General features: G+C 31.5%; 2 long non-coding RNA genes across 2 annotated transcripts; both read left to right on the top strand.

Moving 5' to 3' along the window:
* Positions 1 to 540: 540 nt before the first annotated feature.
* On the top strand, positions 541 to 5,333 carry LOC143047713 (uncharacterized). Its single transcript, XR_012969644.1, has 4 exons — positions 541 to 915; positions 1,564 to 1,637; positions 4,938 to 5,025; positions 5,254 to 5,333. It is a non-coding gene; the product is annotated as an uncharacterized LOC143047713 (long non-coding RNA).
* A 6,891-nt stretch (positions 5,334 to 12,224) lies between these two features.
* LOC143047711 (uncharacterized) lies at positions 12,225 to 16,058 on the top strand. Its single transcript, XR_012969641.1, has 3 exons — positions 12,225 to 12,296; positions 12,788 to 12,954; positions 15,767 to 16,058. It is a non-coding gene; the product is annotated as an uncharacterized LOC143047711 (long non-coding RNA).
* The last annotated feature ends 203 nt before the right edge of the window (positions 16,059 to 16,261 follow it).

Here is a 16,261-nt window from a genome sequence, read left to right on the forward strand (position 1 = left end):
TATTAAAAATCTTTTTGAAACATCAGAAACGTCAGTGACATTAGGTAAACTCCAAGAAGTAATAGTTTACGTTACAGAAAAGACGGGGTAAGCGAGATAACACATTAGGATATTTAAACTTTATTATATATATTTCGAATAACTCAGAATGTGGCATAATGTGTCATCTTAAGTTTTAAAACTGCAGTAATTCTAGCAAAGATGTACCTCATGTTACATAAATCAACTGTTCCTTATCTGAAACTACTAGAAATTAATTTCCTTTAAAAAATATAGAACAAATTAAGTTTGTTTTCATTCCGTAATATACACGCGGGACAATACTGATAATTATTTCATTTTTTTTTTAATCAGTGTTTCTTCGATTATATTTAAAAATCTTGAGATTTCTTAGAATAACGAGTTTGTTCAAAGGTCAGTGGTTTAATATACAATTGTACTTGCAAATGTGTTTTTATTTTATATCACTTATTAACTGAAAATGAAAGAAAAATCTTGATGTTCGAATCACATTGTTTGTACATTGTTATTACAGTTCTTATAGTTTAAAAAGAAAACGATGATGATGATACTAAATATCATTTTGCTTCTGTTCCTCTTTGAGAACGTAATATGTCTTCCGTGTTTAACCAATGAGGCAAAGGAGGATTTCGATAAATCCAGAAAAAGACCTAACACTGGTACAAAGCGATATCGGAAAAGTTGTCAGTAAACTGGAGAGTAACCATCAACAGACCATAACCCGGTTAGAGACAGCACTCAAAACAACTGTATCGGTTATGGAAAACAGTGTAAAAAAAACAACTGATGTTCTAAAGAACAATCTCGGGACATTTAAAACTACACTGAACAGCATGGGTCAGAAGATTAAGAAACTAGATAAAGATTTCATAGTATTGGGAAAAGATTTTCGAAGTAAGTTTAGATATATTTCATAAAATATTTTTTTTCTATTTAGCAATTTTCTTTCAACTACGACAATCACAAAGACATTACTATTTCATTTTTTCCATTTTTTTTTTCATTCTTTTATTTTTCTTGCTTGTTTTTTTCTATATGATGATATACAGTTGGTACCTTTTTATGGAGTGTTTTAGATGATTTTTTTGTGGCTTTCATGAAACTTGTGCTTGTTTCTCTTAGTTCGCTTGTTAAAGTGAATTTACTGTAGTAAAAATATTTATAAAATTTTTTCGAAAAAGGATTTGTACTGTATTGTTTGCTTATTACCTGATCGAAATATGAAGGGTTGTGGTAATACATACACTACTGCATGTGTCTCTCCAAATTCACGAACCTGATCAATGGTTGCTATTAATTTAAACTTAATGTTTTGTGTTTAAGGATTATTTATAATTGATTGATAATTTTAATGCACGCGAGGGATATTATTCTGCGGATTTTAGTTCTGCTTTTCTTATTTAATTGCAGATATTAAAACGACTTGACTATTTTATACATCACCATCATCGTCATCATTTGGTGCTTGTCTTATATTTTGTTGTATTAGTTTTTTTTTTTTTTTTTTGGTTGTTGCTGATAAATATATCTTTATCATTACAGAGACAAAGTGGATCAAATATGACGGACATTGTTACTAATATAGTCCGGACACTGCTGACTGGTTTACAGCGGAAGTAAGTGTTCATTTTCGTTGTTGGCATCATTTCCCAACCAATTAATTACAGAGTGAATTCTTTGAAAGGATGGATACTTTTTGTATTTGTATAATTTTTTTTATACAAATTTTTGAAAATTCATTTGGAAGAAACAACAAATCAACATTTAAAGTGTAATACGCACAGGTTTAATCAACATTTATCTTCATAAAGAAAATGCATGTACCAAGTGTCGAAAATGACAGCTGTTTTTTTATTCGTTAGATATGTTTTAGCTTCAAATATTGCCATTTTGTTAAGGACTTTCCATATTGAATTTCCTTTGCGTTGGAGTTGTTTTTTTTTTTTTGGTTCTTTTACTTATTAATTGCAAACTAATAATTATTTATTAAAAAACCTTTTATTACAAAAACAGTAAATTAATGTCATTTGCTTTGAACACTCCAAGATCAAACCAGGCAATTATCTAGTTAAAACTAAACAGAAAAGATACATTTCATTTAAGAAAGTGAACGACTTAAAAAAGATATTTTTATATAATGTACAATTATCTTACGCACACTGTAGTATGGAGCTAACCGATATCAGGCATATTTTCAACTAAAGGCAAATAGTATATAAACAATATATATATTGTTGATAGGGGGCTTTTAATTTGTTCACATATTTGACCCGGCAAAAGTTTTTCTACTTAAATCTTAGCGAAAAAAGCAACCTTAATTGGCATACCAATGTATTGAACAAAAACAGTTATTATATATCATTATGATTTATATTCCATTACTTTTTTTGTATTTTAAAACCAAAAGCAACATTCAAAATTCAGACTACTAAAAGAACCAAGTACTTAGGTCTGTCAAACTTCCTTGACCATAAAGGTTTTTTTTATTTATATGAGGTTACAAGTCTTCAACTTTTAAAATAAATAGTCTGCTCTTTCACAAAATATGTTTATAGAATGGTTTAGTGTTTTCTTGAACCTTTTACAATTTGCTCTGTAGACCAATCAGCATTTTGTTTTAGTGATATGAAGTAAAAATAATATTTAAGAAAGAGCTGATAATTGAAAAGAAAAAAATGTCTTTGCAAACCTGTACAATTATAAGGCCACACCAATTTGATTAATAGTTCTTTGGATTTCCCCGCCCCTGTTTTTGAGAAATTGACTTTTCAATAAAAAAAAATCATTACCGCTTCCCCAATTTTTTGGCCCGCATGCCGCTCCAAAATTAGTTTATCCTTGACATTTTCTTTTCTCTTACACGTTTTTTCTTGTGCATATATTGCTAAGATCAATTCAAACGCACATGTGATAAGTCGATTTGTTAATAAAAAGTAAAAAATCGGGATGCCAACATGAAATTGTGTCAGATCATTGCATAGGACAAGTAGTTATTAAACCCACAGTTATTTGAAATGGATTTCGTTTTACCTATGAAGACTTGTTCTAGAAGACAAAATAAAAAATCTTTTGTTAGACCACCACGATCAAAACAGTACTCGTTAGAACCTTTGTCATTCCCGATCATTGTTTCAACAGACATAGTCCGAGATTAATCTGACGTACAACAGACAAGATATGGTGTTGTCCAACGGCCCCAGCGCTTGTCAGGCAAAACAGCAGTTGGACGTCAGAGTAATCTCGGACTACAATAGACATAGACAGAGCTATCTGTCTTGGATGAAATTGATATTGAATTCACATGATTTAAAACAAAATTACATATTAATCTAAGCTTATTTTCAAATTGATGAAAACCCATATCTTCTTGTTAGCCTATTGAAATGCACTCAGAACTCTCTTGTAATGGACAATTTAAGAGTTTCAATATTAGAGACCAAAGTTATGGTGGCCTGCAAATAATAATAGCGCGTGTATTATTGGTGCAATCACTTCCAGTTTGAGATAATTAAGGTTTCAGGGGCAAATGGAAAATGTATTTTGCCAAATCAGAATAATGCATGTGGATGTGGTTAAAGCCTAATAAGGACATAATATATTCGAAGGGAATGTTTCATTACACTAAGATCTACATGTATAGCAATATAACTATTTTACTCAAGATGCTGTTGAAATATTCACCTCACTCTTCATGTTGATCCTTTTAAGGATAAATAGTTCCAACTAGATGCCAAGCAGCCAATAAACAATCACTTCTATATATGAAAACAACTGTATCAAAGATATTTAATATCTTTCTAGAGCATTTCTCGGAATATATGCACATATTTTAATTGTATTTCATACAATATATTTACCTATAAACTTACATAATTCCTCTTGTTAAACTTTATCCGCTTTGCTTCCTTATTATACACACATGTGTGAGTTTATATAAAAATTCACAGTTAAAGTTTATTTGACGAAAAAATCAAAATTATACTAAACTAAAGCGAACCAAAAAGTTTGGTATGGTAAAGACTGTACTACAGGCACAAATACATCAAATTATATGCATAAGAGCATGTTTCTCCTCCTTTTTCTTTGGAGTTGCCCAGTTTTAACATGTACACAAATTTCTAAATTGCACAATTTAAAAAAAATTATACCGCTCGCTCCACTTGTAGAGCACCCGCCTCAACAAAACTCATTTTCAAGATTTTTTTTAATTAAAAAAAATTCGCTCGCTCGCCCCATATTTTTTGGAGCTTTTGTCCGAAGAACTATTAATCAAATTGGTGTGGCCTAACGGATGTCTTGCTTAAAAACATTAAAACTTAGAACGGTGATACAAGTTTGTCGAAAAAATATATGCAGCAGACATATAATTAAAAGATATTAAAAGATTTAGCATGACAAAACGTTTCCCAAAGAAAATTAAATTAACAATTTAATTGTAAAACATGAAGTTGTAAAATTTCTGAACGCTTTTTGACTGTAACGAATTTATAAACAGAAACATAATACCACATGCACATCTTTTTTTTTATATTTCAGAGCTCAACATTATAACGTTCAAAATTCTCATTACAAGTAACAATTAATATAAAGGTCAACTGAAATACGTTTGTAAATTAGTTCACTTGCATCCCTTAAATTTCTGTAAAACATCATTAACAACAGAATCATATTTTTGTCTTTTACATCTTACAATGCCCTTTTATTATACTACATGTACATATTTGCGCTAGCTGTATTTAACTTTAAAGATTTCCAATTTTGTATCGGCATCAGTGTTGACGTCGAACAGGTTAATAATATATCACATGAATTGTGTGATATTGTTGACCATCTGTTTCTAAAATTGTTTTAATTCAATTTGGCACTTCTAAATTCCATATCATTTCCTAAATAATTTTTTTTTTCGTAATATGTAGAGAAAATGTAGAGACATTGGAGGATACCTTGCCAAAATCGACAACGATGAAGAAAAGAACAACATGTATTCAAATGCAAATTTCAAAAGTGAGTATTGATTCAGTATTTACACAATCTTTACTGTTTATAGAATGGTATCTTTTTTAAACCTGCTTTTCCAATTGTACAATTTACATGTAATCGATATATTTGTTTAAAATGATCAAAATATAATATCATAAAGGATTGACACAGTATTAGTTCACCATGAACCTAGTTTTCATTAATTATGTTAATTGATATTTTGTATATGGACATGCTCTTGTTTCCTCATAGGCTATCACTACTGGATTGGTTTGACAGACCTGAATGAAGGAGATTTTCGTTGGACATATGACCAAAGTAAAGCTGAGATTTCTGTAAGTAAACTATTTCCAGGTATACATTTACTAGTCATTGAAACTTTGATATTTGTTTTTATTAAATCTTGATATATATGAGTTAATGTACACGACATAGAAATTCAGTACTCAAATGTATATTGTTTTTTAACCTGCAAATGATCATTTGTTTCAATTTGTGATTTTTTTAACCTGCAAATGATCATTTGTTTCAATTTGTGATTAAAAATCAATCTATAAATCTGACAAAGGACTCGTATAACTTTCTAAAAACTGAGATAGACTGAATGGAAAAGGGAAGGAAGGGTTGGTAGTAATTAAAAAAGCCTTTACACGAAAATAGACACAAAGTATCATGAAAGATAATTTTGCTTTTAGATTTTATACCCTTGACAAAATGTCTGTTCATCATTAATGCACGGGGAGGGGGAGATACTAAAACAATAAAACTAACGTGTAGTTTTCTTATTGCCTTCCTCCGTATAAACGTTGTGCCTTAGTGTGATTTATAATATGTTAAAATGTATTAATAATAAAAATAATGAAAAATTTTAAATTAAAAAAAATGTGTATGTGTGTGTGTATTAAAAACCTATTTTGTTACTGCATCGTTTGAGAGTTATGCCAATTACCACTAATTGTTTGTATAAAGAAGATGTGGTATGATTGCCAATGAGGCAACTCTTCAAAAGTCACGAAATTACACAGAAATTACCAAAAACAACTATAGGTCACCGTACCACTTTCAACAATGAGCAAATAAACTCATCCTAGATACCAGGACTACATTTTGTATATACGCCAGACGCACGTTTCGTCTACAAAAGACCCATCAATGACGCTCAATTCCAAAAAAGTTAAAAAGGCCAAATAAAGAACGAAGTTGAAGAGCATCGAGGACCAAAAAATCCTAAAAGTTTTGCCATAGTATTTCAAAAATTCTAAATTTTGTAAACAAAGCCCATTCCGTACCTACAAATGTAGTCAGCTATAAGAGGCCCCGAAATTTTTAATGTAAAAAAAGTTCAAACGAGAAAACTTATGGCCTAATTTATGAACAAAAAATAATTAAAAAACAAATATGTAACACATCAAAAAAGAGTAAAAACAGAATTACAGGCTCCTGACTTGGGACAGGCACATACATACAGAATGTGGCGGAGTTAAATATGTTAGCGGGGTCCTAACCGTCCCCTAACCTGGACAGTTGTGTAACATAACAACATAAGAACGAACTATACAAATCAGTTAAAAAAGGCTTCACTCATCAGATGGATACAAAAAGAAAAAAATATCTAACAAAAACATAGAGTGGACGTGACCTGATACTTATATATCCCAACAACATAACGACACTAATTACTGATATGAGAGTAACTGACAGTTAGTTCAAAGCCAATAACAAGGAATGCAAAAATCATGCATCTATGAATTAATTATCAATCAGGACACATCCAACATCCAATGGATTTAGCGTAAAGACGTCATAAACAGTCCGGGATAAACTTGACATTGGGTAATAGTTTGTTCTTGTGTTGTACTGTTACAATCTAATTAAAATTAAATCTCTCACTGCAGCGACCAAGCATTAAAAAATGAGCGAGTGAATGATTTAATTTTAATTAGATTGGTACTGTTAAGGATTAGGGGTTGTTCAGCGTTAACAAATATATTCAACCGTGTAACATTATGTATGTGCTTGTCCTAAGTCTTGAACCTGTTGATCAGTAATTCCATTTGGTTCATGTCTGCTATATTTGATTTTCGTACATTATTTGGTTATGAAATAGGCCGTTAATTTTGTCGTATAATTTGCTTCACATTATTTATGTTAGGGTGTTTGATAGCTTACTTTACGGTTTGGGTTATTATAATTGTTGAAGGGTTATAGGACTTCGTATTATTGCTTACATCGACCCTATTTGAACAGTAGTGGATAGTTGTCTCATCAGTAATCATACCACATCTTCTTATTTGTATATTAAACATATCAATAGCTTAGTATTTCATTTTTTATACTGATTCATTTTTTGTTTGTTTCAGGTTTCTAAGAAAGGCAAAAAGACGTTTGTTATCAGCAGCTTGATGATACTGAAAAAGTAAAGATCCCTTTTCTTTAATAAATTGTCACTCTACGTTATTTTATATACTTTCAGGAGCCCGATTTTTATAATAATGTGTGAGGTATGAACAATGAAACGTGTTATGTACATGTATTTTTACATTAGAAACAATTTTCAGGTTTTTCGATGCACACACATGAAAGCATTTTGATTTACATTCGATGTATTTAATCCAATAAGGAACCATAATCATGAAATTTATTTCCAAGTTTGATGACCACGTTTTAAAAATCTATCCAATCGATATTGAAATATAAAGATACAAAAGTTAGTTAATCCTGCTTCATATATTGAGAAATTGACAATGATATCCAGTTTAGTACAATGTTGAACATAATATTTCTATGTACCTTCATTTAAGCAGTGCATGCATGTGGAGTATATATTTCCCAGTGTGTACGATATACCAGAGCTTGCATTTTCTAATAGTATTTCTTTGATAAATATTTGTTGCTTACAAGGAAGCTATCAAATCGAAGGGACTCGGGCGATGAGGTAAACGTTCCCTATGACGACTGTTTGCTATAATCCCGTTGTATTTTCCTCGACAGAGGTTTCCCTATTGATCACCGATTTATGTAACAGAAGGGGTGCCACATGTTGAACTGCAGAATAATAAGGTTCCAACGTATTATTATGTACGATATTGTTATTGTCTTTTCCAATTGTACAATTTACATGTAATCGATATATTTGTTTAAAATGATCAAAATATAATATCATAAAGGATTGACACAGTATTAGTTCACCATGAACCTAGTTTTCATTAATTATGTTAATTGATATTTTGTATATGGACATGCTCTTGTTTCCTCATAGGCTATCACTACTGGATTGGTTTGACAGACCTGAATGCATGTGGAGTATATATTTCCCAGTGTGTACGATATACCAGAGCTTGCATTTTCTAATAGTATTTCTTTGATAAATATTTGTTGCTTACAAGGAAGCTATCAAATCGAAGGGACTCGGGCGATGAGGTAAACGTTCCCTATGACGACTGTTTGCTATAATCCCGTTGTATTTTCCTCGACAGAGGTTTCCCTATTGATCACCGATTTATGTAACAGAAGGGGTGCCACATGTTGAACTGCAGAATAATAAGGTTCCAACGTATTATTATGTACGATATTGTTATTGTTAAATTCTTCATGCTTGAATTGTCATTGTAGTGATGTAGAAATAAATTATCACTTCCTGTTATCTTGTCCCATATACACTGATTTAAGACAAACTATGAGATTATGTTTCAGTTCTTCCTGTCCAAGTTGACACAATACATTTCAATTTTTGGATCAACGCGGGCGATACTCTCAGATGAGCAAAATAGTGTTTTATTTAGTTTAGTGCAGAAATGTATTTCACAATGACATCATTCGTAAATATCGCTCAATATGCTGAGCCGGACTCAACTAGTTTAACCAGGTGACTGCAATCGCAATCTCGATGAATATATAACGAACACAACTTGTTTTGAAAATTGTAATTAATATATTCCACCAGAAAGGTTTACAAGTAGTCAGTAGATTGGTAAACTGAAAGAAATAAAAGTACAATATTTTACAATGTGTACGAATTAAATATGAATGTTAAATACAAGATTATTAATCGAGTCAAAAACGAAAGTAGAATTTACAGTTCATTTCTCGGAAATAAATAACTTACAGTTCGTATGTATTTATAAACCACTTATCCAAAAATAACGGAGTTAAAACAGATTAATTTATCACAGTTTATGATTGAATCAAACGTACTTGACAGTGGTATGTCTCGATTTCCGTAGGAAGTTCAAATGTCGTCCATTTTCCATGTGTTGAAATATTGAAGCGGACGGTGTCACAGAAATTAAAGGTAGTCGATAATACGGTGATTTGAGAAATCGGTCCAGTTCAATTTGTTCCGGATAAATATGAAAACATGTAATAAACATTGAATGTGAAACAGAATACTCCCCGTCTGAAATCTATCTGATATCACTATTCCATAAAATATAACACATGTGAATGTCCTATCTAAATCCAATATATATATATATATATATATATATATACACACATAATTACACAGGGTTGTTCTCTACGAGAAGAATTATGTCCACGATAGGGCATGTGTAGGTTGTGGCTTTTCCGTTAACGATTATTCGCACTTCTGCTTTTCGGACATGTTCGTCTAAACTTTTAAATGAGTTCACTATAATTCCAACGGGCCATTGGGTACGGCAAAGGTTTTTGTCCTTTAGAAGAATGACGTCTCCTTCGATGAGATCACGGCGATCTTCGGTCCATTTTCGTCGTTGTTGTAGTAACGGCAGGTACTCTTTCCTCCAACGGGACCAGAAAACACTGGCAAGAGCCTGTACTCGTCTCCATTCGGCAAGACATAGATCTCGTTTATCGAATTCTCCAAGATGATCTGAGGTGAATATGTAGTCGGTTTTCTGTGTCAATAACATAGCCGGAGTTAATATTAACGGATTCTCTGGATCTGTTGATACCGGTACCAGAGGTCTAGAGTTCACTATTGCTGAAACTTCTGCCATTAGTGTGTTGAGCACGTCATGCGTGAGGCTTCTTCCGGCTGCATTTAGAAGCATAGAATCAAGAATTCTCCTGGTGATACCAATCATTCTCTCCCAGGCTCCACCCATGTGGGACGAATGCGGCGGATTGAAGATCCAAGTTGTACCAGAATTGTACAGAAAGTTCTTGAAGGGTCCATCTTCAACGTTGATTGAGTCAATCTTTAAATCGTCGATTGCGCCAATAAAGTTTGTTCCACGGTCGGATCGGAAAATTTTAACTTGACCTCTTATAGCGGCGAATCTTCTGACGGCGTTTATGAAGGCTGAAGAGCTCATTTCCTCGATTAGTTCGATGTGAACAGCTCTAGTCACTAAGCATGTGAAAAGAATTGCCCAACGTTTTGAGTTTGCGTATCCACCACGTGTTTTACGTGAAACAATTGTCCAGGGTCCAAATGTGTCTATTCCAACGTTGGTAAATGGAGGTGACGGTTCAAGACGGTCCTCTGGCAAATCAGACATGGCGGAATGTCACACATTTGTGAATGAGAGAAGAGATCAAGCGCTTTGCTCCGAAGATCCAGAATCCTGCGGATCGAATCGCTCCATCTGTGAAGTGGCGACCTTGATGTTTTATCTTGTCATGGTAGTGTCGGACTAATAATGTCGCTATATGATGGCGTCCAGGGACGATCAATGGTTTCTTTTCACGGAGGTTTAAGTCAGATTTAGCAATACGACCTCCTACTCGTAATAGTCCTCGTTCGTCCAAAAACGGATTTAAGTTAGCTATCGGGCTCCGCTTCTAACTCCCCGGCAGTTCCAGTTCCGATCCGCATACGGGCCCGAATACTACTCTACACTAATCACTGCCTTCGGCTTTTTTCGTTACGCGCTCTTCAAGCGGTTTGACCCGGATTGTCCTTTTGTTGCTACTGAAGCAAATATGGCTGAACATTGATGAATGAGGATAATTGTTATTAACTTTACCAGTATATATGAATAAAAACACTAACCGTAAGTAAAATGCACTCAATCCAAATAATTTTACAAAATAAAAATTTGCAAATTTCTGTATCGTTAGGTGATGAATTCAATTCTGGCATGAAAACTCGATCGACTTTGTTGCATTATGCAAAAAAAATCTTCGTCAATGAAGAAACATAAAATATGATCTTCTCGTCTGTGAAGTTGAAAGAACACTTAACGCTATAGCTTTTGATATTAAATTGGACATACTTTTAATAAACTGGCACCCAATCATCAGCTAATAAACTCGTTTGAAGAACAGAATACAATGCTGGGAGAGTGGCTAAATTTTACCCGAGAAGCTGCTCCATGTGGAATTAAAGATATTTTACAAAAGACAAATTTGGACTCTATAGGGATAAATTTAGGATTTCCTGGGAAAGGGGTGCAAATAATGCCAAATTGACACATGGCTTCAAATACATTATTTAAACGAACTTCAGTAAGGGCTGTATTACATGACTTACATGTATATTATATTAAGACTCTGTTTACTCACCAATCTCCGAATTTCTCAAAACTCAATTTAGATTTCATGGATAAAAAAAATAAAACAATCATAAATTATTATAATTGAAAAATAATATAGGGTAACACACACATTACTAAATTTGTTATGCAATTTGCTTTTATTATATATATGTCGCCATGGTCATGTATGTATTAATTTACAATATTCTGGATGGGAGCATTTCCATTTCGATATTACTATATTTTATTGAATTATTATCCAGTCAATTTATAGTCTATACAATATAATAATAATTACCCCCCCCCCCCCCCCCCAAAAAAAAAAGTAAAATCTTTATAATTTTGGTCCAATTATTCTGTATTCTATTTACCCTTTAAGAACCACATTTAGGCCAAATAAATAAATATGTGTGTTTCCTATTTCCCTCTGTACTAAACCCTATATGTTTTAAGCTTGGAAATAGCTGCCTACCTTAAAGTTTTTTTTGTAATTTTTCAATAAGCACTGTTTAAGTCAGAATATCTCTCCCTTAGACTCAATGTAAAAAAAAATGTTGAATTACATAAATTCCCTACCTACGTACCATTTATTTTCAAAGATGTAATAGGAAACACACACAGTATTTTATTTGGCCTTAGCCCTTATATATACAATGTACATGTACTCTTAATAAACCTTTTATTCCTGCAATAAAAAACACTTTTGACTATAATTCTAAGACGCCAGTAATCAATTCTAATGTTTTTATTTTTATCTTACAGATGGTGACAAAAAAGATACCAACACAGTGTTAAGATTGAATCAGAATGAATAAAACAAAAAGATTATAATAGGTATTGGTTTTTTTTTAAATATTTTTATTTGCATGGATTAATTACTTTATCAATTTATAAAAAAAAATACTATTTAATTATCCTGCCTTGCATGGAATAAAATGACAACTTACATTGTTCTAAAAAAAAATGTTTGTAAATAATGAGTAAAATTAATGCTCAATAACAATGTTTAAAATGTTAACATGAAAACTGATTTTGATTTGAAGCCATATTTTATGAAATTGATTAATGTAGACAAATCTTTTTTATAGTTACAAATGTAGGTGACACTTAAACACTCAATATCTTTCTTTAATTAGTATAGTAGGATGATACAGATTGATGCCTGTGAAAGAATTATAAAAAAGGTTGCATTCAGTTTTTTATTGTCAATAATACTTCTCTCCCCCTATTTTTCAAACTTTTTATATGTTAAATAATGCAGGTCCTTGCATTTCAACAATTTATTTTTAGTTATACTCATTTTATTATTTCATTATTACTTTCAGCTCCCTCAACCAGAAGAACTATGAACACAGTTATTGATTTCTATGTTTCCTTGGAGATTTTAACAGTTATTGTTAAAACTTGAAATCTAACAGAATGAAAATTTGAGAAAATTTACATATACAGTGTACATATACATGTAGCTTCAATATAAATCAACTGATACACCGTAAGTATGTCTTCTATATATGAAAGTTATAAATTGGTTTGTTTACAAAATTTATTTTTTACTAGATATATTTGAGTAAATACCGGACCAAATTATATATTAAAGCAAATACTCACAAACGTTTTTTTTTTTTTTTAAATTACTAATATTTCCTATATGGTGATATAAATTATATGATCAAATTGTGGATACAACTACATGGTTTATGCTATAAACTGTGAATATAAAAAAAGAGTATGTTGTATGATTGCCAATGAGAAAACTCTTCCAACAAGAGACCAAATGACAGAAGTTAACAACTGTAGCCTATAGTAGGTCATAGTACAGTCTTAAACAATGAGTAAAGCCCATACCACTCAGAGAGCTATAAAATACACTGAAATGACAAATGTGAAACAATTAAAACTAGAAATTTGGCCTAATTTATCATACATGTATGTACAAAATAATGAACGAAAAACGAATATGTGACACATCAAACAACAACCACTGAATTAAAGGCTCCTGATTTGGGACAGACACAGACATACATAATGTATCGGGTTAAACATGTTCGCTGGGACCCAACCCTCCCCTTACCTGGGACAGTGGTGTAAGAGTACAAAATAAAAACAAACTATAAAATTCAGTTGAAAAAGACTTAAATCTTAACTCATCATGAGATGGATACAAGTAGAAATAAATAAAACCAAGAAAAAGGGGGCATGGTCAGGTACTATTACATACAAACAACTGAAAGACACTTAGTATAGATCTAGATTATTTACTCTAAGCACACTCAAGCTTAATAGATGTGAAAAATACCCTAAATCTGATAGGTCCTGCAACTTTTGAAAGAGACTCCAAAAAATTACTTATAAAGGGAACTCAATCTAAATTTTGTGTTAAAATTTCATGAGAAATTGTTCAAAGCAAAGGAGAAGGGCATTAAAGGACTATTTTTTGTCCAAGAATATAAACTATTCCAAAAAGCCCCATGATGTTTGGAATTGCATAAATTTAAGAAACATGAATTAAAAACATAACATTTTTTATACGACCGCAAAAATTAAAAAATTTTTGGTCGTATATTGGTATCACGTTGGCGTCGTCGTCGTCGTCTGCATGGTCGTCCGAATACTTTTAGTTTTCGCACTCCTAACTTTAGTAAAAGTGAATAGAAATCTATGAAATTTTAACACAAGGTTTATGATCACAAAAGGAAGGTTGGGATTGATTTTGGGAGTTTTGGTCCCAACATTTTAGGAATAAGGGGCCCAAAGGGTTCAAAATTAAACTTTGTTTGATTTCATCAAAAATTGAATAATTGGGGTTCTTTGATATGCTGAATCTAACTGTGTATGTAGATTCTTAATTTTTGGTCCCGTTTTCAAATTGGTCTACATTAAGGTCCAAAGGGTCCAAAATTAAACTTAGTTTGATTTAACAAAAATTGAATCCTTGGGGTTCTTTGATATGCTGAATCTAAAAATGTACAGTATTCAGCATTAGCAAGAAATCTTCAATTGCACAGTATTGTGCAATAGCAAGAAATTTTCAATTGCACAGTATTGCGCAATAGCAAGAAATCTTCAATTGCACAGTATTGTGCAATAGCAAATATTTTCAATTGCACAGTATTCGCAATAGCAAGAAATATCTAATTGCAATTTCAATTGGAGTTATCTTTCTTTGTCCAGAATAGTAGTTGAATCAACTTAAATCATTGTTTTATACAATATATATAATTGATATTTCAATTGGAGTTATCTTTCTTTGTCCAGAATAGTAGTTGAATCAACTTAAATCATTGTTTTATACAATATACAATGTATATTCACTTTTACTACCAACTGATAAATTAAAACAATCTTTACCATTCAGTGATAACAAGCACTTTATTTTACATTTTAATATTTTATGATGTATTTAAATGAGTAGTTATTGTTGCAAACTCCATTATTAGAAATTTGAATTGAGATCAGTTTTGGAAAAAGGGAAAGGGGGATGTGAAAAAAAAATGGAGGGGGGGTTAAATTTTTCTCATTTCAGATTTCATAAATAAAAAGAAAATTTCTTCAAACATTTTTTTGAGAGGATTAATATTCAACAGCATAGTGAATTGCTCAAAGGCAAAAAAAATATTTTAAGTTCATTAGACCACATTCATTCTGTGTCAGAAACCTATGCTGTGTCAACTATCTAATCACAATCCAAATTTAGAGCTGAATCCAGCTTGAATGTTGTGTCCATACTTGCCCCAACCGTTCAGGGTTCAACCTCTGCGGTCGTATAAAGCTGCGCCCTGCAGAACATCTGGTTGTCTGATAAGGTCACAATTACATCATGAAGACGAGGACAAATATAGAAATTATGCAGTTTCCAAAACAACAAAATAATTTAAGAAAACCTTTATTATAACTATTGACATAATCTCACTAAATATAATTTTTTTCTTGGATGGGCACATTAGTCTAAAATATAATTTTATTTGACAAAAAACAAAGAAAATTAAGAAATTTTACAAATTTGGTCTAAGTTTATTGCCATGGTAACTGATTAGTTGTAAAAAAAAACCCATTATTTTCTGAATATGGTGTACCTTAGTCTAGTTTGGACAAATTTTGAAATATTTAGGATAACTGTTAAATTAGCAGTAATATCTGGGCCAAATAAAAACCTTTTTTAGTTAGCCCCTACTACTTTGAGATATTGAACAAAGTGTTGCCATAATGATTTTAAATAATGGATGGACAAACAATGGCATACCATATACATCCCTTACCTACCAGAAGTTACAAAGTTATAAAAAAAAATGTTTATATATTTTCAGATCACAATTATGTCAACCTAATCATTGGAAGTTTATCAAGTTACATGAGAAGCATTGAAAGCCTGCAGAGATTCTACATGTATAAATAAATGGAATAGACTCACACTTAAAAATAACTTTTACACAAGACTAATGCACTCTCAAACAAGGATTATTCATGTTTCAATGAGTGAATTGAAGTGCATACTAGCAGCTCATGAAAATTTGTGTGCATTTTTTAAATATTTATTTTCGTTTTATTGATTGTTGTTTTCAAAAATTTGTATGTCTTCATAAATTAATCATGAACATACATGTATTGTTGTTAATAATTAAAATAGATATAAAGAATATTTTTATCTCAGTTTTAGCCAAATGATACAGTTAAATCTGATTTAACTTCTTTCCAAATATATAAACATATGAATACAAGGAGATTTGGGGTATAGGTTCATTGGACAGCATCCCAACAACAACAAAAAACCACAAGACTAAAGTTGATTACAATTTTCCAAA

Source organism: Mytilus galloprovincialis, chromosome 10, assembly GCF_965363235.1.
Source record: "Mytilus galloprovincialis chromosome 10, xbMytGall1.hap1.1, whole genome shotgun sequence".
NCBI classification, from domain to species: domain Eukaryota; kingdom Metazoa; phylum Mollusca; class Bivalvia; order Mytilida; family Mytilidae; genus Mytilus; species Mytilus galloprovincialis.